The sequence below is a fragment of the Ovis canadensis genome, chromosome Y (assembly GCF_042477335.2).
Source record: "Ovis canadensis isolate MfBH-ARS-UI-01 breed Bighorn chromosome Y, ARS-UI_OviCan_v2, whole genome shotgun sequence".
Lineage (NCBI taxonomy): Eukaryota > Metazoa > Chordata > Mammalia > Artiodactyla > Bovidae > Ovis > Ovis canadensis.
Window position 1 is genome coordinate 12,132,458 of NC_091271.1, and position 21,271 is coordinate 12,153,728.

At 42.8% G+C, this 21,271-nt stretch overlaps 1 pseudogene; it reads right to left on the bottom strand.

The window, feature by feature from the left end:
• Window positions 1-5,021: 5,021 nt before the first annotated feature.
• Window positions 5,022-8,146, bottom strand: LOC138431308 (melanoma antigen preferentially expressed in tumors-like; annotated as a pseudogene).
• Window positions 8,147-21,271: the final 13,125 nt, after the last annotated feature.

Consider the following 21,271-nt stretch of genomic DNA (forward strand, 5'->3'; position numbering starts at 1 on the left):
CGTACAGATCAGGGCCGTGTGAGAAGTCGACTCTACAAGGTGTCCAAAAGGCAAACCTTTCAAGAAAGCACTAATCCAGGTGGCTAGCTTCTTTTTTTTTTTTTTTTTTTTTTTTTAATTTTTAGTTTTTTATTTTTTAAATTTTAAAATCTTTAATTCTTACATGCATTCCCAAACATGAACCCCCCTCCCACCTCCCTCCCCAGAACATCTTTCTGGGTCATCCCCATGCACCAGCCCCAAGCATGCTGCATCCTGCGTCAGACATAGACTGGCGATTCAATTCACATGATAGTATACATGTTAGAATGGCATTCTCCCAAATCATCCCACCCTCTCCCTCTCCCTCTGAGTCCAAAAGTCCGTTATACACATCTGTGTCTCTTTCCCTGTCTTGCATACAGGGTCGTCATTGCCATCTTCCTAAATTCCATATATATGTGTTAGTATACTGTATTGGTGTTTTTCTTTCTGGCTTACTTCACTCTGTATAATCGGCTCCAGTTTCATCCATCTCATCAGAACTGATTCAAATGAATTCTTTTTAACGGCTGAGTAATACTCCATTGTGTATATGTACCACAGCTTTCTTATCCATTCATCTGCTGATGGACATCTAGGTTGTTTCCATGTCCTGGCTATTATAAACAGTGCTGCAATGAACATTGGGGTACATGTGTCTCTTTCAATTCTGGTTTCCTCGGTGTGTATGCCCAGAAGTGGGATTGCTGGGTCATAAGGTAGTTCTATTTGCAATTTTTTAAGGAATCTCCACACTGTTTTCCATAGTGGCTGTACTAGTTTGCATTCCCACCAACAGTGTAGGAGGGTTCCCTTTTCTCCACACCCTCTCCAGCATTTATTGCTTGCAGATTTTTGGATCGCAGCCATTCTGACTGGTGTGAAGTGGTACCTCATTGTGGTTTTGATTTGCACACTTCCTCTGTCTCTAGGGGAGAGCTTGGCCCTTCAATTGTTCTCACGAATCTTTTCCTCTTCTACTCTCCCTGGAACAGCTTTATCTCAATGCAACCCCATGGACTTCAGCACGCCAGACCTCCCTGTCCCTCACCATTTCCTGAAGTTTGCTCAAGTTCCGGTCTATTGCATTGGTGATGCAATCTAGTCATCTTTATTCTCTGTTGTCCTCTTCTCCTTCTGCCCTTAATCTTGACCAGCATCAGGAACTTACCCAGAGAATCAGCTGTTTCTATGACATGACCAATATAGTGGACCTTCAGCGTCAGTATCAATCCTTCTAACAAGTATTCAAGGTTGTTCTCCCTTAAGATTTACTAGTTTGAATTCCTTGCTGTTCAAAGGACTTTCAGGAGAGTTCACCAGCACCACAACTCAAAGGCAACAATTCTTTGGCACTCTGCCTTCTTTGTGGTGCAGCTCTCACAACCGTACATGACCACTTGGAAGACAATAGCCTTGACTATACAGACCTTTGTTGGCAGAGTAACGTCTCTGCTTTTCAACACGCTGTCTAGGTTTGTCATAGCTTTCCTGTCAAGAAGCAACCGTCTTTTGATCTCATGGTTGCAATCACCATTGCAGTGATTGTACAGCCCAAGAAGAGGAAATCTGTTAGTACTTCTACCTTTTTCCTTCTATTTACCATGGAGTAATGGGGCTAGATGCCATGATCTTAGTGTTTTTAATATGTAGGTTTAAGCTGGCTCTTTCACTCTCCTCCTTCATCCTCACCTAATCAGTGCAGAGCGTCTGGCTTCTTGCTGCTTCTTCCCTCAGTTCTAATTCCCTGAGTAAGAAATCATAAAGGGATGGTTTTGTAGCTTCAATGCAAGGGTGGGACAGAGAGGGACCAAAACATGGGATCATGGCACACTGAAAAACTCAATCAATGACGACTTGCACCACCTGCTTACCTACAGGATTAAAGATGTCATGAAAGTGTTAGTCAGTCCTATCTGGTTCTTTGTGACTCCATGTACTGTAACCCAACAGCTCCTCTATGGAATTCTCTAGGAAAGAATACTGGAGTGGGTAGTCATTCCCTTTTCCAGGGGATCTTTCTGATTCAGGGACTAAGCTTGAGCCTCCTGCATTGCAGGTGGATTCCTTACCATCTGAGTCACCAGGAAAACTCAAATCAAGGCAATGTTAATTTCCAGGACATTACTATAGCAAAATTTTGGTGGTCCATGCTGGTTCCAGCTCCTTCAGTCAGAAAAAGGGGTATAGTTGGAGCCCACCACTCTGAACGTGTGCTGTTATTTTGTTTAGTTGATAAATCTTCTCTGACTCTTAGAGGACTTGGTCTCAGTAAAGTGCTCTGGTGGGAAAAGAGAATTAATTAAAAGCCTTAGTATGGCCAGGTTGGCAGAGAACTATGATTCGGAAGAAATTTTATCTTTACCATTTGGCTTAAGGTAAATACCTAAGGTTTAAGGTTTTATTATTAAAAAAATAATAATAAATAAATAAAATTACAGATGAATGACACCAAGGAGGAAAATGCCAAGTTACGCTCCACACTGAAATACTGAACTCTGTAGTTACATTTTTTGACGATTGGGAATAGGTTTCCGTCAGTCTTTGAATAAATATTTGTGTATGAAAGTTTTTATTAATGTAAAAACAAAATAAAACCTGTGGGGATATGAGTGACATAAAAGCACATTTGGACAATGGATTCAGGGATGTTGGATTGTCTCTTAGAAACTGGAGGCTTGCCTGGCTGCTCAGATGTGCATGCAATGCAGGAGATCCAAGTTCAATCCCTGGGATGGGGAGATCTCCTGGAAAAGAGAACTGTTACCCACTGTAGTATTCTCAGCTGTAGAATTTCGTAGGCAGAGAAGCCTGGCAGCCTACAGTCCATGGAGGCCCAAAGAGTCAGATATGGCTGAGCAGTGGGAAAATGGGCATGGGCTGGTGGGTCCCAGAGGCTCCAGATGGACTGCGGGTGAATATCACCCAGGACTCTGGGGCTGATTTTGCACAGTGAACCCGTTTTGGCACTGCCCAGGGTATGAGATAGAGGATTTTCATCTGCTGAATCCACTGGGGAAAATTATCCAGCCCAGGGCCGGTGTGGGGTTAGCAGTGAGGGTACCCTGGAAGAAGGTTCCCTCCAGTGATTCTCACTCCTGGACACTTAGTTCATTCCAGGCCCCGAGGACATCCCTTGTATATGATGACAGATTGAACAGCTTCAGAAATCAGTGAGGAGGTGGATACCCTGAAATTGAGAACTACAAGGAGTAGGTAAATGGTGCCCTGAACCCCTATTGCTGATCCTGTCTACCAGAGAGCATTTAGGCCCTACTCATGCCTAGGTCCTTTTATTTAACCAATAAGAGGAGAGTCTCAGGCCCATTCATTTAACCACTAACAGGAGAGTCATATGTTTAAAGGGGAGAATCATCATCACAGATCACAGGGGACACCAAATGATTGGCACTGAAGTTCCCTTTATTTCTTTGGAACAGTGCAACACAGGGGTAATGACACAATCAACCTCAGATTGAGGTTCACAGTTCTATTCAGAATTCAGATTCACAGTTCTTTGTAGGAACACATCTCTCCAAAAACCCCACCAACCTGTCTGCCAGGAGCCAGCGTGTGGAATCCCACCCATGCCAAAAGTCATGAGGAATGGAGCCTGACAAAACACAAAGGTGAGATCAGGCCTTGAGGAAACCCCCACTGGGCTTTCTTGAGCATCTACCCCCAAAACAAGAGTCTGCCTGCCTTACTGCATTATGCCTTCCACCTGTCCTTCTGACATGACAGCGGGCCTATTCCCGACCACCTTTCTCTGGAAAAAGTTAACTTAGAGCTCCAGTTAATAGTCTCCTGCATATAAAAGGAGTGCCTTAGCTCAAACCCCTCTGATGGCTCTCTGACTTGCCTGACAGGTTTCCAGACTTTTACAACTATGTATATGATTGTTCACAGATTCCCAACTGTGAAAGGCATGGGAAGCCTAAAACATAGAGCCTTTCAAAGAGTTAAAAGTTATTAGAGTAGTGCTGATGTAGGATATCATTATAGGGCCAATGCTTGTTGCTAAGTTCCCATATTTCTTATCTACTGTGCACCTGGGAGTGCATTAATTAACATAGTTGGAATGTAAGAAAAGCAAGTGTAAGCTTGAATTTAATCATATCAGATCTTTGAGCTAATTGGTTCTTTCTTGTAACTCACTGCACCTTTGCTCTGTGAGAAATGTAACTCTGTTTGGCATTTTCTGAGGCTGACATAGATTAGAAATATAAAGAAAAAACACTTTGAGGAAAAATAAGTTTTCTTGTTGAGGAGCCTTTATCAAAAGAGGGTCATAAAATGTTCACAGGCCTACAAGGCCAGAAGATAATGTACACAACAGGATTTGTGGGAAAGGTTTGCATAAAAAATCCTGGTTTTGATAAGGGCAAAACTGCTGGAACGTTTGGGCTGACTCTGTATGATCTTGCATCTTTCATTTCCCTCTGTGTACAAGTAAAGGTATAAAAGACCTTTTTGAAAATTAAAAAAAAAAAAAAGGGCCTCGCTCAAAGAAGCTTTGTCACCCAGTGTCTTTTTTTCTGTCTTTTACTTTCTTTTTCAGGCTGATCCCTTGGAGCATAGAGGCTCCCTGCATTCACTTATCTGCCAGGCTTTCTAAGACCTGAATGGGAAGACGTTCTGTGTCTTCACTCACTTGGGAGATCGGGAGGGCACCTGTGGCGTTCATGAACAGGGCAAACTCCTTGTCTCGGAGTTTTACTGGCTTTCTATGTAAACCAAGGGATATCATCCTCTTTCCTCTATTCCTCTCTCATCCATTCATTCATTCACCAATGACTTTTCTCCTTCAGGTTTCCCTGAATCCTGTGGGGGCTGGATCCCAACACCCCTCTTCCCCAGCCTACTCTAAATCACCATTCCTTTTCCCACATGCACTGAACAATTGTCTGAAACTGTGGTTTGTGTTCCTTCTAGATGCACTAAGGTCTAGGTGGCAGTGCCCCAGTGCCTAGGACAAAGCCTACAACTCGTCAGCTGGGCTAGGCAGGCATGTAGAAGGGGTACAGGATCAGCTTGATGTTGTAGAAGATCTGATCACCGCAGTGTGGACTGGGGTTGGTGCTGAACCAGACCATGATGGGCCACCAAGCCTTGCACAGAAGCTGATTGAGCCGGGTGTGCAGCTGAGACAGGAAGCCCAGGTTCAGGGTGCTGTGGACATACTCATAGCTCTCCAGGGGTGCAGGATACAACATGTCGCTCTGCTTGCTCAGCCCCACAGTGTGGTGCAGCAGGCTCTCCAGCATGGCCATGGGGTTGCTACAGAAGCTGAAGGTGGTGATCTGGGAACAGTGGCTCAAGGAGGGCAGGAGGGCCCTGAACTGGGAGTCCATGATGCCACACTCGCCCAGGTCCAGGTCCTGGAGGGTGGCTGAGGTCCTCTTGATAAGGACCTGCAGGGGCTCCAAACTGAGGCTGGTCAGTTTGACCTTGCCGAGACCCACGCCCTTCAGCAGGGTGACGCTCAGGCACTGCGACAGGTACATCAGGTCTCACTCCAAAATCAGGCAGTTGGTGATTGACAGGGTCTCCAGAGGTGTCTTTAGGAACCTGCGGAGAGGCAAGGCAGTCAGTCCCAAGGGCAGAGGTGGCAGGTGGAGGGATGTGGGGAGGAGAGGCCTGTTTCAGCAGAACACAGAACCTGGCCTCTCTCCTTGTTGATGGGAAGGCAGGGGGTTTTCTGGGGGAAGATCATGTTCATATGTGTATGACCTCCCCCTGCACAAAATGATGAACTATTGTCAATGTGGGAAAGAAACATTAAACCAATGTTATTGGCCTATTTTGGCTTACTAGTATTTGGTTAGCAGGAATTAAGATGTTTTTACAGGACATGACTAGTTGAATTCCAAAGCAGGGTGGATGCAGGTGACATGGGTTGGTGGGTCCCAGCAGTTACAGATGATCCTTGGGTGAATATCCCACAGATATACAGGGGCAACAAACCGTCCATCACCACCTACAATTATTTTTTTTTTCTTCTTCTTCTTCTTTTCTCTCTCCCTTCCTTCCTTCCTTCCTTCCTTCCTTCCTTCCTTCCTTCCTTCCTTCCTTCCTTCCTTCCTTCCTTCCTTCCTTCCTTCCTTTCCCTCTTCCTTCCTTCCTTTCTTTCCCTCTTCCTTTCTTTGTTTCTCTCTCTCTCTCTGTCTCTCTCTGTCTGTTTCTCTCTCTCTTTCTTTCTTCTGGTTTATCACTGAATATGTTTATTCCTAATGCTTGGAGTTTGCCGCTGACAAAAAGGGAATCAATGCAACGCATTCATGCAACAGACTAGGCTGCATCCTCTCAGCTTTAATCACTGTGTTCAAGGCAGACTGATAACGTGTTATTGAGGATTCCCTATGTATTCAGAAGTCTTAGAGGAAAACAATAACTGTAATTTGGACTTAGAGAGATTGGAGCCACTTCAACAATGATGCTTATTTAACTTTTTATCTTCTCTAGACTGCTTAGGAGGTGCAATTTCCCCTCATGGTCCCTCGTTGTCATCTGGAGAATCACCAATTTTTTGCAGCTCACCTGGAACCTAAAACAGCTCAGGACAACTGTGGCAGGTGGGAGGAAGAAACAGAGCTTCGGACTTCAAACCTCATGCCTGATGGACCAATGTCCTCCTTGCTTAATTATTTGTCATCACCTCAGCTAAGACATCACTCTCTCGGAAAGAATTCCCAAGGGCATCACACCTGACCACCACTATGCGGGCTCCCAGAAAGAAATCCCCTTTGACAGTATCTAACCTAGGCCATGCCTCTGACCCTAACCAGGAAGGTGACCTGACAAGATGCCTGGGGACAGACCAGCAGCATCGTGAGGACTTCCGAGTGGCCCGGGCACCCTGGCAATGTCCACAGCAGGCACAGAGTACACGTCCTGATGGTGATGAAAGAGAGAGGCCCGTTCTGGTCTACGGAGCTGGCGCCATGCCTTACCTGAGCACCTGGTGCAGGCAGCTATCGAGGATGGAGATGGAGTTCAGGTAGAGCTCCTACAGGTGGGGCAGGTTCAGGAACTGGGCCGTGAGCTGGGTGATGCAGTGCTCCTCCTGTTTGGGGGCTGTGTGGCAACACGTGGATGTGCCAGAGCAAGAGCCAGGGCAGGCTGCCCATCCAGCCCAGGTGCAGCACAAACCTGCACAAAGTGGCCAGATTCCAGGTGCAATTTGCCTCCAAGTCCTCGACACAGTCCAGCTGCACCACCTTCAGGATCCTCCTGATGCTCTGAATGGGCATCGTGAAGACCTTCAGCTTCTGGCAGCTTAGGTGCAGCAGGCTCCTCCTGTTTGGCCTTCTTCAGCAGGTAGCTGAGGGTCTGATTCCGGGTGTCGTCCTTGAGGCACAGGTCAAGCAGCACCTGCACAGGGGCCGTGGCAGCTTTAGCACATCTGCGCCTCCACCCTGCACCTCTTCTGCATGGACTGGGCTGGCTTGGGCTCCAGGAGTGAGCAAATACTGCCGTGTTGCTGGAACATATGATCAAGATGTCCTGGTGGGCTTTCTGGTGCAAGTTCAGCAGCTGGAGCTTCCACTGCCTGCATGGCCGTGGGGGACATGCTGAGCTGTGCAGAGGCCGACTGGCACCAGGACCCCCCATGGGCTCTGCACTCCATATACCACAGTTCCTCCAACTTCAGGAAACCCCCTTGTCCCTACTTGAATGGACATTGGTGGGGAACACATGCCTTCTGTCCCTTCTGCCCCTGAAGCAGTCCTGTACACCCGGAGCCTGTCCAAGTGACCCTGTCATCCTCCTGCTCTGGCTGTATCTTGCTCACACCCCCAGGCCCCACCAGTATGCCAGGTTGACCTTACCTGGGTTGGACCCCCTGAGCAAGCAGGACTTCCAGGTCATCGAGTGGAGCCTGGAAGGTCTCCAGATGAGGCTGGTGTTCCTTTATCAGTGTCCCCAGATGGAGGCAGGGGAAGGGCCTGGACTGAACCATTGCATTCAGGGTCTGAGTATCCCTCCTGGCAAAGGCCACCATAAACAGTGGTGGGAAGAGCTATATGGGCAGCTCCTCCAGGGCCACGATGGCCAAGGCCTCATTCCAAGGCAGGCTCTGGTCGGCCAGGTCCAGGATTTGGGGTGGGTCCTGGACACCCATTCTGAAGAACCTACTCTGGAGTGAGTCCTGAGGGAATGTCAGAGAGCAAGGTTTGGCGGGGGGGGCGTGTTATTCTCTGGCCAAGGAATCAGGGAGACCCTGCTTGCTCTCCATCCACCCTAGAGGAACCCAAGGAAGGCTCAGAGACATCCTATGGCCACAAAGTCACAGCTTTGGCCCCACTGGTACAAGGGCAAGCATCTCTCTCCAGGCAGAAAAAAAAAAAAAAAAAAAAAGGGACAAGGTGACCTCTTGCTCCATCCTGTATCTACCAGTTGCTGCATTTAATCCTAGCCCTGCTGGCCTGTAGATACTTAGGAGCCTGACAGCTGGTCCCACTTTCTTCAGAGAAAGCTTCTGATTATTACTCAAGGGCTGAAAACAGGAATAAGGAGTTTAGCCCAACACAGCCTGTTTCTAAAGTCCAACCAATAACTCACACAATGGGTGCTGTTATGTCATTTAATAAAAAGACATACCTTTCACTCTGTGTCTCTTTTACAAATGTTATTACCATTCAGTTCAATGGAGCAAAACATTCACATTCAGAAAAAAGCCACCACTATTTAAAATATTCTACAGATTTTGTTTTAATTCAAGCAGTGTTTAGCTTTTAAAACAAAAAGAAGCCCCCCAAAATCTTTAAGCTAGTAAAATCACAAAACTATAAAATGATATGAACTATAATCATTGGTAACAAACTACAATGTAAAATGTCATCTGATCCTAATTAGATATCTTTCATTAAATCAATTCCAGGAACTTCCCTGGCAGTTCAGTGAGGAGGACTCTGTGCTTTCACTGCAGGGGCATGAATTCTATTCCCATTAGGGAACAATGACCACAGATTCTATTTGGTGTGACCATATCCCCTCACTCTCACCATACACTATGCCATCCCCTCTGCGCACCCCCTGATAATTCTGTTTGACTAAGAAATATTTTAAAGCTGGTGGAGGAATAGGACAGGGAGACAACTTTCTCCCTCACAAATTCATCAAAAGAACATTTCAGTGATGAGCAAATTCCACAAAACAACTTCTGAATCCTGGCAGAGGATATCAGGCACCCGGAAAAGAAGACCATTGTCTTCAAAACAGGTAGGAAAAAAATATAAAAGATGGAAAAAGAGACAAAGGATGTAGGGAGGGAGCTCTGTCCTGGTAAGGGAATCCTGTTCAGGGAAGGGAATCTTAAGAAGATAGGTTTCCAAACACTAAGAAACACTCTCCCTGCTGAGTCTGTGGTAAGCCTTGGAAGCACAGAGGGCAATATAGCAGGAAGGAAACATAAGTAAATAATTAAAACCAACAGATTAAAAGCCCAACAGTAACTCCCCCAGTGTAAAAGAAGGTCAGATTCCTGCATCCACCACTAGCAAGTGGGGGCAGGGCAGGGAGGAGCAGGAGGCAGGGGCTGCAGTGCTTTGTAAGAATCAGGCAGGAACACCCTGCACATAACCAAAACTAATTAGCTTGGGCTAGCAAACCAGACTGTGGAGTACCTACCATGTGAAATGTTTGAACATAAGAAACTTCCAGGACCGTTCACAGAACAAAGGATGGAACAGAAATAGCTGGCTACAGACCATCCCCCAGTGGTGACAGGCAGCCAGAGCCATAAGGACTGGAAGAGGGCAAATGCCGCCCAAGAGAGACTTTACCTACCAAACTGCAAGCAGGCTTCTTTGCTAAGACTTTTGGGGGTTCTGGACAATCACCGTCTGTCTCACAAGTAGCAACAGTGGTACACCCAGAAAACTGAGCAGCAGAGATGGGAAAGGCGATTAGTCGCAGTGACCGCACTTGGCAAACACCTGAGCTGCTCAGACACGGGAAGGGCACAAAAAGCAGTCCCACAAAATCTGCGCCTCTGAGGGCTACCTGAGCACCGAACTTGAGCGGCTTAGACCAGGAAGGTGCATGCAGCCTAGGGCTGGCCTCAGACGGCTGCTGGTGGAGCAACGTAGAGCCTAAGCAGTGTACACCACGAGTGGGGCAGGACCAGCGGGGCTAAGAAACTGCGAGCACATGCCAGTGTTATTTTTTTTTTTTTGCAGCGTCCCTCCCTCCCCACAGCATGAGTGAACAAGGGAGCCTAAAAAAAAGGGGGGTGTCCACCACGGCGCAGCCACAACCCCGTGTCAGGACGGAAATCAGACACTGAAGAGACCAGCAAACAGAAGAAGTTAAACAAAGGAAATCGTCTTGGAAGTGACCCCACATTGCGTACAACACCAGAGAAAGGACCAGATATATCTTTACTATTTTTGCGATTCTTTTTTTCTTTTTCTTTTTTGTTGTTGTTGATGTTGTTGTGTGTTAGTCTCTTCTTCTTTTCTTTTTATTCTTCTTTCTCTTTAACATTTTAAAATTTTTAAGTCATCTATTTCTCCTTTAATTTTTATTTTTCTAACCTACTATTACTTTTCAGGAAAAAAAAAAAAAGACCCTAGTTTTTAAAGCAAAAACCGTATATAGACTTTGTGTGGTTGTAGGCTTTTTTGTTTTGTTTTGTTTTTAATCCTATGTTTTTCTTTTTTACCTCTTCTTCTTCTTCTTCTTCTTCTTCTTCTTCTTCTTCTTCTTCTTCTTCTTCTTCTTCTTCTTCTTCTTCTTTACTTTAATATTGTATTTTTGAAAATCCAACCTCTACTCTAGATTTTTAAACTTTGTTTTTTGGTATATGTTGTCAATTTTGTACATTTAAAAACCCAAACTTCACTACCCAATTTTACCTGAGAGTGAGATTACTGGCTTGAGTTCTCACTCCTCCTGTGGACTCTCCTTTTTCTCCACCAGATGGCCTCTGCCTCTTCTCTCCCCCTTTTCTTCTCTACCCAACTCTGAATCTCTCAGTTCCAGATGGTGGAGAACACTTAAGGAACAGGTTACTGGCTGGATCTGTCTCTCTCCTTTTCATTTCCCTCTTTTATCCTCCTGGCCACCTCTGTCTACTTCCTCCCTCTCCTCTTCCCTGTATAAATCCATGAATATATCTCAGTGGTCCAGACTGTGGAACGCACATAGGGAAGTGATTGCTGGCTAACTTGCTCTCTCCTCTTTAGATCCCACCTCATCTCATTCCAGTCACCTCTAGCTACCCCTCCCTCTTCTCTTCTCCATGTAACTCAGTGAACCTCTCTGGGTGTCCCTCAATGAGAAACTTTCCATCTCTAAACTAGAAGTTTTATCATCTGTGCTTAATAGGTGGAGAAGTCTTGAGGCTACTATAAAAATAAAACTGAAAACTAGAAGCAGGAGGCTTACGTCCAAACCCTGACAACATCAGAGAGCTCCTGAATCCAGGGAACATTAATCAATAGGAACTCATAAAACACCTCCATACCTACACTGAAACCAAGCAACACCCAAGGGCCAAGAAGTTCCAGAGCAAGACATACCATGCAAATTCTCCAGCAACATAGGAACACACCTCTGACCTTCAATATACAGGCAGCTCAAAGTTCCTCCAAAACCATTGACATCTCATAACCCATCACTGGTCACTACATTTCACTCCAGAGAAAAGAAATCCAGCCTCACCCACCAGAACTCCAACACAAAACTCTCTAACCAAGAAACCTTGTCAAGCCACTGATACAACCCCACCCACAGTGAGGAAGCTCCATAATAAAGAGAACTCCACACATTCCCAGAATATAGAAAGGCCACTTCAAAAGCAGCAATATAACCCAGAAGAAGAGACAGAGGGATACTCAGCAGGGAAAGGAATGGGAGAAATGCCCACCAAACCAAACAAAAGAGGAAGAGATAGGGAATCTACCTGAGAAAGAACTCCGAATATTGATAGTGAAAATGATCCAAAATCTTGAAATAAAAATGGAATCACAGATGAAATAAAAATGGAATCCTGGACACAAGGATTTAGAAGATGCAAGGAACGTTTAACAAGGACCTAGAACCAATAAAGAAGAGTCAATATATAATGAATAACACAGTAAATGATATCGGAAACACTCTGGAGGCAACAAACAGTAGAATAATGGAGCAGAAGATAGAATTAGTGAAATAGAATGGTAGAAATGAATGAATCAGAGAGGAAAAAACAAAAATGAATTAAAAGAAATGAGGACAATCTCAGAGACCTCCAGGACAATATGAAACTTTCCAACATCCAAATTATAGGAGTCCCAGAAGAAGAAGACAAAAAGAAAGACGATTAGAAAATCCTTGAGGAGTTAATAGTTGAAAACTTCCCTAAAATGGGAAAGGAAATAATCACCCAAGTCCAAGAAACACAGAGAGTTCCAAATAGGATAAATCCAAGGTGAAATTCCCCAAGACACATATTAATCAAATTAACAAAGATCAAACACAAAGAACAATATTAAAAGCAGCAAAGGAAAAACAACAAATAACACACAAGGGGATTCCCATAAGGATGACAGCTGATCTTTCAATAGAAACTCTTCAGCCCACGAGGGAATGGCAAGACATACTGAAAGTGATGAAAGAAAATAACCTACAGCCCAGATTACTGTACTCATCAAGGATCTCATTCAAATATGAAGGAGAAATCAAAAGCTTTACCGACAAGCAAAACTGAGAGAATTCAGCACCACCAAACCAGCTCTCCAACAAATGCTAAAGGATATTCTCTAGACAGGAAACACAAAAAGGGTGTATAAACCCGAACCCAAAACAATAAAGTAAATGGCAAGGGGATCATACTTATCAATAATTATCTTAAATGTAAATAGGTTGAATGCACCAACCAAAAGTAAAAGACTGGCTGAATGGATACGAAAGCAAGACCCCTATATATGCTGCCTACAAGAGACCCAGCTCAAAACAAGGGACACATACAGACTGAGAGTGAAGGGCTGGAAAAAAAATATTCCATGCAAATAGAGACCAAAAGAAAGCAGGAGAGGCAATGTTCATATCCATAAAATACACTTTAAAACAAAAGCTGTTAAAGGAGACAAAGAAGACCACTACATAACGATTGAAGGATTAACCCAAGAAGAAGATGTAACAATTATAAATATATAATGCACCCAACATAGGAGCACCGCAATATGTAAGACAAATGCTAACAAGTATGAAATGGGAAATTAACAATAGCACAATAATAGTAGAGACATTAATACCCCACTCACACCTATGGACAGATCAACTAAAGAGAAAATTACAAACGCAAACTTTAAATGATACAATAGACCAGTTAGACATAATTGATATCTATAGGACAATTCACCCGAAAAAAATGAATTTCACTTTTTTCTCAAGTCCTCACGGAACCTTCTCCAGGATAGATCACATCGTGGGCCATAAATCTAGCCTTGATAAATTCAAAAAAATCAAAATCATTCCAAGCATCTTTTCTGAACATAATGCATTAAGATTAGGTCTCAACTACAGGAGAAAAACTATTAAAAATTCCAACATATGGAGGTTGAACAACACACTTCTGAATAACCAACAAATCACAGAAGAAATAATAAAAGAAATCAAAATATGCATAGAAATGGATGAAAATGAAAACACAACAACCCAAAACCTGTGGGACACTATAAAAGCAGTGCTAAGAGGAAAGTTCATAGCAATACAGGCATACCTCAAGAAACAAGAAAAAAAATCAAATAAATAACCTAACTCTATACCAAAAGAACCTAGAAAATACAGAAATGGAGAGCCCCAGAGTTAGTAGAAGGAAAATAATCTTAAAAATTAGGGCAGAAATAAATGCAAAAGAAACAAAAGAGACCATAACAAAAGTCAACAAAGGCAAAAGCTGGTCCTTTGAAAGGTTAAATAAAATTGACAAACCATTAGCCAGACTCATCAAGAAACAAAGAGAGAATAATCAAATCAATAAAATTAGAAATGAAAATGGAGAGATCACAACAGGCAACACAGAATACAAAGGATCATAAGAGATATTATCAGCAATTATATGCCAATAAAATGGACAACGTGGAAGAAATGGACAAATTCTTAGAAAAGTACAACTTTCCAAACTGAGACAGGAAGAAATAGAAAATCTTAACAGACCCATCACAAGCACGGAAATTGAAACTGTAATCAGAAATCTTCCAGCAAACAAAAGCCCAGGTCCACATGCCTTCACAGCTGAATTCTACCAAAAATTTCAAGAAGAGCTAACACCTATCCTACTCAAACTGTCCCAGAAAATTGCAGAGGAAGGTAAACCTCCAAACTCATTCTATGTGGCCACCATAACTCTAATACCAAAACCTGACAAAGATGTCACACAAAAAAAGAAAACTACAAGCAATATCACTGATGAGCATAGATGCAAAAATCCTCAACAAAAGTCTAGCAATCAAGATCCAAAAACACATTAAAAAGATCATACACCATGACCAAGTGGGCTTTATCCCAGGGATGCAAGGATTCTTCAATATCAGCAAATAAATCAATGTAATTCATCACAGTAACAAATTGAAAAATAAAAGACATATGGTTATCTCAATAGATGCAGAGAAAGCCCTTGACAAAATTCAACATCCATTTATGATAAAAACTCTCGAGAAAGCAGGAATAGAAGGAACATGCCTCCACATAATAAAAGCTATATATGACAAACCCACAGCAAACATTATCCTCAATGGTGAAAAATTGAAAGCATTTCCCCTAAAGTTAGGAACAAGACAAGGCTGCCCACTTTCACCGCTACTATTCAACATAGTTTGGCCACAGCAATCAGAACAGAAAAAGAAATAAAAGGAATCCAAATTGGAAAAGAAGTAAAACTCTCACGTTTACAGATGACATGATCCTCTAAATAGAAAAACCTAAAGAAAATTTTCCCCCAGGAAATTACGAGAGCTGATCAATGAATATAGTAAAGTTGCAGGATATAAAATCAACATGCAGAAATCTCTTGCATTCCTATATGCTAATAATGAGAAAGTAGAAAAATAAATTAAGGAAACAATTCCATTCACCATTGAACGAAAAGAATATAATGCTTAGGAATATATATACCTAAAGAAACTCAAGACCTATATATGGAAAACTATAAAACACCAATGAAAGAAATCAAAGAGGACACTAATAGATGGAGACATATACCATGTTCATGGATCGGAAGAATCAGTATAGTGAAAATGAGTATATTACCCAAAGCAATCTACAGAGTCAATGCAATCCCTATTAAGCTACCAGCGGTAGCCAAAGCAATCTTGAGAAAGAAGAATGGAACTGGAGGAATCAACCTGCCTACTTTAGGCTCTACTACAAGGCCACAGTCATCAAGACAGTATGGTACTGGCACAAAGACAGAAATATACATCAAAAGGAACTAAATAGAAAGCCCCGAGATAAATCCACACACCTATGGGCACCTTATCTTTGACAAAGGAGGCAAGAATATACAATGGAGTAAAGAGGATCTCTTTAACAAGTGGTTTTGGGAAAACTGGCCAACCACTTGTAAAATAATTAAACTAGATCACTTTCTAACACCACACACAAAAATAAACTCAAAATGGATTAAAGATCTAACATAAGACCAGAAACTATAAAACTGCTAGCAGAGAACATAGGCTAAACACTCTCCGTCATAAATCACAGCTGGATCCACCTCCCAGAATCCTGGAAATAAAAGCAAAAATAAACAAATGGGATCTAATTAAAATTAAAAGCTTCTGCACAACAAAGCAAACCATAAGCAAGGTGAAAAGACAGCCTTATGAATGAGAGAAAATAATAGCAAACGAAGCAACTGACAAACAACTAATCTCAAAAATATACAAGCAACTTATGCAGCTCAATTCCAGAAAAATAAACGACCCAATCAAAAAATGAGCCAAAGAACTAGATAGATATTTCTCCAAAGAAGACATACGGATGGCTAACAAACTCATGAAAAGATGCTCAACATCATTCATTATTAGAGAAATACAAATCAAGATCACAATGAGGTACCATTTCACACCAATCAGAATGGCTGTGATCCAAAAGTCTGCAAGCAATAAATGCTGGAGAGGGAGTGGAGAAAAGGGAACCCTCTTACATTGTTGGTGGAACTGCAAACTAGTACAGCCACTATGGAGAACACTGGAGATTCCTTTGAAAATTGCAAATAGAACTGCTTTATGACCCAGCAATCCCACTTCTGGGCATACACACCAAGGAAAACGGAATAGAAAGAGACACATGTACCCCAATGTTCATCACAGCACTGTTTATAATAGCCAGGACATGGAAACAACCTAAATGTCCATCAGTAGATGAATGGATATGAAAGCTCTGGTACGTATACACAATGGAGTATTTCTCAGCCATTAAAAATAATGCATTTGAATCAGTTCTAATGAGATGGATGAAACTCGAGCCAATTATACAGAGCGAAGTAAGCCAGAAAGAAAAACACCAATACAGTATACTAACACATATATATGGAATTGAGAAAGATGGTAATGATGACCCTGTATGTGAGACAGCAAAAGACACACGGATGTGTAGAGCGGACTTTTGGACACTGACGGAGAGGGGGAGGGTGGGATGATTTGGGAGAATGTCATTGAAACATGTATACTATCATGTAAGAAACGAATCACCAGTATGTTCGATGCAGCATACAGTATGCTTGGGGCTGGTGCATGGGGATGATCCGGAGAGATGATATAGGGGTGAGAGATGGGGCGGTGTTCATGTTTGGGAACTCATGTATACCCGTGGTTGATTCATTTCAATGTATGGCAAAACCAATACAGTATTGTAAGGTAAAATAAAGTAAAAATAAAAAAAATATTTTAAAAAAAGAGAGAAAAAAGAAATATTGTAACAGTCTGTACTAGTAGCGAAAATCAAAGATACTAAACTGTCCTGGATAAAGGTAAAGCTTCATGTAGAAGCAAAAGCAAAGTGTGCAATTCCCAAAGTTATTAAAAGGCAAAGAAAATTCTCAACATGATCATGGCCTGCATGGCCTGTCCCAGGAAGACCCCAGTAGGTACAGCTGTCAGAGTGTGAGGCTCCAATGTGGAGCAGTGTGCTCAGGCCTGAGTCCATCTTCTCCTTCCAGAACACACTTTACAGATTCTGGCTGAAATTTGCATTTCCAGCTAAAGTGCTGTCTTACTAGGAGATCTCTGTCTAGCTAAGGCTGACTTTTTTTTTTTTTTAACTTTCTCATGACATGCAACTGAATGGATCCTATGTTTGCTCAGAAAAGCAAAATATGAAAGAAGAAAACCAACCTGGAGGCACATTCCTTGACAGAGTTTGGGACAAATCAAAATCATCCAAATGTTCATGTTGGATAGCTTTGTGCAATTGGTGGTGTCACCCCAGAAGAAAAAGAAACTGTAAGATTCCCAAGTATCACACTTTCATTTATCATTACACCAGACAGCAAAACATGTGCCTGTTCACAGGGAACAGAGGTGTAATGGAGGGATGGTGGGTCCTCCAGATTTTGACGGTCCAGGCTTCCCTGGAACTGGTCAGGTCAAAAATGACACCTAGGAACTGACCAGGAGAACAGAGGGACCAGACATTTGCAATGAAACCAAGGAAAGTACCCAAGACAAGTCTGTTTTGTTTGGAGGAATTAAAAGACTTTTCTTAGGCTAGGCTTGAGAAATTTCCAGCAGAGGGAGTGACAAAAAGGGACAAGGTGGATCCCTTCAACACAAGGCAAACCCAACATCCATGCTTCCTCTCTTCCTGGAGACAAAGGACATTTCCTCCATGAAGCTATGAGATTAAATTTAGGAATATTGGTTTAGGAGAGGATGGAACTGCTTTGGCTGTCCAAACCTGGCACACACCTTTTTCTGCCTGAGAGCCACTGAGGGCTTAGGGTCGTGGATTTCATGAAGGGAAATAAACGTGGGCCCAGGACACAAATCTGTGTCAGCAAACGGCTGCAGCTGGAGACTCAAGTGTCCCCCTGCATATCCCAGCCTGGGCTCTGTCCAGCGAACCTCACCATGACCTTCAAAGGCTCCTTCCAAGTGTAGCTGGATAACCTGATGTTCCCTCAGTGCCAGTGAACAAGGAATGCAAAGCGCCCACGAAACCCGCCCCCCCACCCCTCTCCCTCCCCTAAGGTTCTTACTTACACAGATTCTGATAGGAGATCAACTTTAAACCCGCAAATACAATTCAGTTTTTCCTTTACTCTGCATTAAGCACAGGTAGCAACACGGACTTTCTCCCAGGGGAGGTGCAAAACTGCATCAAAGGCTTTCGGGTGAAGACACTGCCGGGCCGGCTGACAGAACAGAGACAGATGGAACCTCTCCACACCCAGTATTGTGATGTCCCAACACTTATTCCATTTGGAGGGTGAGAAGGTGGCCTTCCCTGAAGGATATTCTACAGTTTGGAAACTTCCTAGAGATTACATTTACCAAAGTCCTACCATTCCCATCAGCAGCCAAAGATGTGGCTGACCATTCAGTTCAGTTCAGTCACTCAGTCATGTCCGACTCTTTGAGACCCCATGAATCGCAGCACTCCCTGTCCATCACCATCTCGGAGATCACTCAGACTCACATCCATTGAGTCAGCGATGCCATCCAGCCATTTCATCTTCTGTCATCCCCTTCTCCTCCTGCTCCCAATCTCTCCCAGCATCAGAGTATTTTCCAATGAGTCAACTCTTCGCATTAGGTGGCCAAAGTACTGGAGTTTCACCTTTAGCATTATTTCTTCCAAAGAACCGGTTGGATCTCTTGCAGTCCAAAGGACTCTCAAGAGTCTTCTCCAACATCAGAGTTCAAAATCATCAATTCTTTGGCCCTCAGCCTTCTTCACAGTCCAACTCTCACATCCATACATGACCACAGGAAAAACCATAGCCTTGACTAGACGGACCTTAGTTGGCAAACTAATGTCTCTGCTTTTGAATATACTATCTAGATTGGTCATAACCTTTCTTCCAAGGAGTAAGCGTCTTTTAATTTCATGGCTGCAGTCACCATCTGCAGTGATTTTGGAGCCCCCAAAGATAAAGTCTGACACTGTTTCTACTGTTTCCCCATCTATTACTGATGAACTGATGGGACCAGATGCCATGATCTTCGTTTTCTGAATGTTGAGCTTTAAGCCAACTTTTTCACTCTCCTCTTTCACTTTCATCAAGAGGATTTTTAGCTCCTCTTCACTTTCTGCCATAAGGGTGGTATCATATGCATATCTGAGGTTACTGATATTTCTCCCAGCAATCTTGTTTCCAGCTTGTGTTTCTTCCAGTCCAGCATTTCTCATGATGTACTCTGCATATAAGTTAAATAAGGAGGGTGACAATATACAGCCTTGACATACTCCTTTCCCTATTGGGACCAGTCTGTTGTTCCCTGTCCAGTTCTAACTGTTGCTTCCTGAACTGGATACAGATTTGTCAAGAGGCAGGTCAGGTGGTCTGGTATTCCCATCCCTTTCAGAATTTTCCACAGTTTATTGTGATCCACACAGTCAAAGGCTTTAGCATAGTTAATAAAGCAGAAATAGATGGTTTTTTTTTTTTTTTTTTCTGGAACTCTCTTGCTTTATCCATGATCCAGTTGATGTTGGCAATTAGATCTCTGGTTCCTCTGCCTTTTCTAAAACCAGCTCGAAGATCAGGGAGTTCAGGGTTCACATATTGCTGAAGCCTGGCTTGGAGAATTTTGAGCATTACTAGCATGTGAGATGAGTGCAATTGTGCAGTAGTTTGAGCATTCTTTGACATTGTCTTTCTTTGAGATTGGAATGAAAACTGACCGTTACCATTCCTGTGGCCACTGCTGAGTTTTCCATATTTGCTGGCATATTGAGTGTAGCAATTTCACAGCATCATCTTTCAGGATTTGAAACAGCTTAACTGGAATTCCATCACCTCCACTAACTTTGTTTCTAGTGATGCTTTACAAGGCCCACTTGGCTTCACATTCCAAAATATCTGCCTCTAGAACAGTGATCACATCATTATGGTTATCTGGGTCATGAAGATATTTTTGTACAGTTCTTCCGTGTATTCTTGCCACCTCTTCTTAATATTTTCTGCTTCTGTTAGGTCCACATCATTTCTGTCCTTCATCAAGCCCATCTTTGCATAAGATGTTCTCTTGGTATCTCTAATTTTTTTGAAGTGATCTCTCGTCTTTCCCATTCTGTTCTTATCCTCTATTTCTTTGCATTGATCGCTGAAGAAGGCTTTCTTATCTCTCCTTGCAATTCTTTAGAACTCTGCATTCAAATGGATATGTCTTTCCTTTTCTCCTTTGCTTTTTGCCTCTCTCCTTTTCACAGCTATTTATAAGTCCTCCCCAGATAGCCATTTTCCTTTTTTGCATTTCTTTTCCATGGAGATGGTCTTGATCCCTGTCTCCTGTACAATGTCATGAACCTCATTCCATAATTCATCAGGCACTCTATCTATCAGTTCTAGCCCCTTAAATCTATTTCTCACTTCCACTGTATAATAATAAGGGATTTGATTTAGGTCATACCTGAATGGTCTAGCGGTTTTCCCTACTTTCTTTAATTTGAGTCTGAATTTGGTAATATGGAGTTCATGATCTGAGCCATAGTCAGCTCCTGGTCTTGTTTTTGTTGACTGTATAGAGCTTCTCCATCTTTGGCTGCAAAGAAGATAATCAATCTGATTTTGGTGTTGACAATCTGGTGATGTCCATGCGTAAAGTCTTCTCTTGTGTTGTTGGAAGTGGGTGTTTTCTATGACCATTGCATTTTCTTGGCAAAACTCTATTAGTCTTTGCCCTGCTTTATTCAGCATTGCAAGGCCAAATTTTCCTGTTATTCCAGGTGTTTCTTGACTTCCTACTTTTGCATTCCATTCCCCTATAATGAAAAGGACATCTTTTGGGGGGTGTTAATTCTAAAATGTCTTGTAGGTCTTCATAAAACCGTTCAACTTCAGTTCCTTCAGCGTTACTGGTTGGGGCATAGACTTGGATAACTGTGATATTGAATGGTTTGCCTTGGAGGCAAACAGAGATCATTCTGTCATTTTTGAGATTGTATCCAAGTACTGCATTTCGGACTCTTGCTGACCATGATGGCTACTCCATTTCTTCTGAAGGATTCCTTCCCACAGAAGTAGATATAATGGTCATCTGAGTTAAATTCACCCATTCCAGTCCATTTTAGTACACTGATTCCTAGAATGTCAACATTC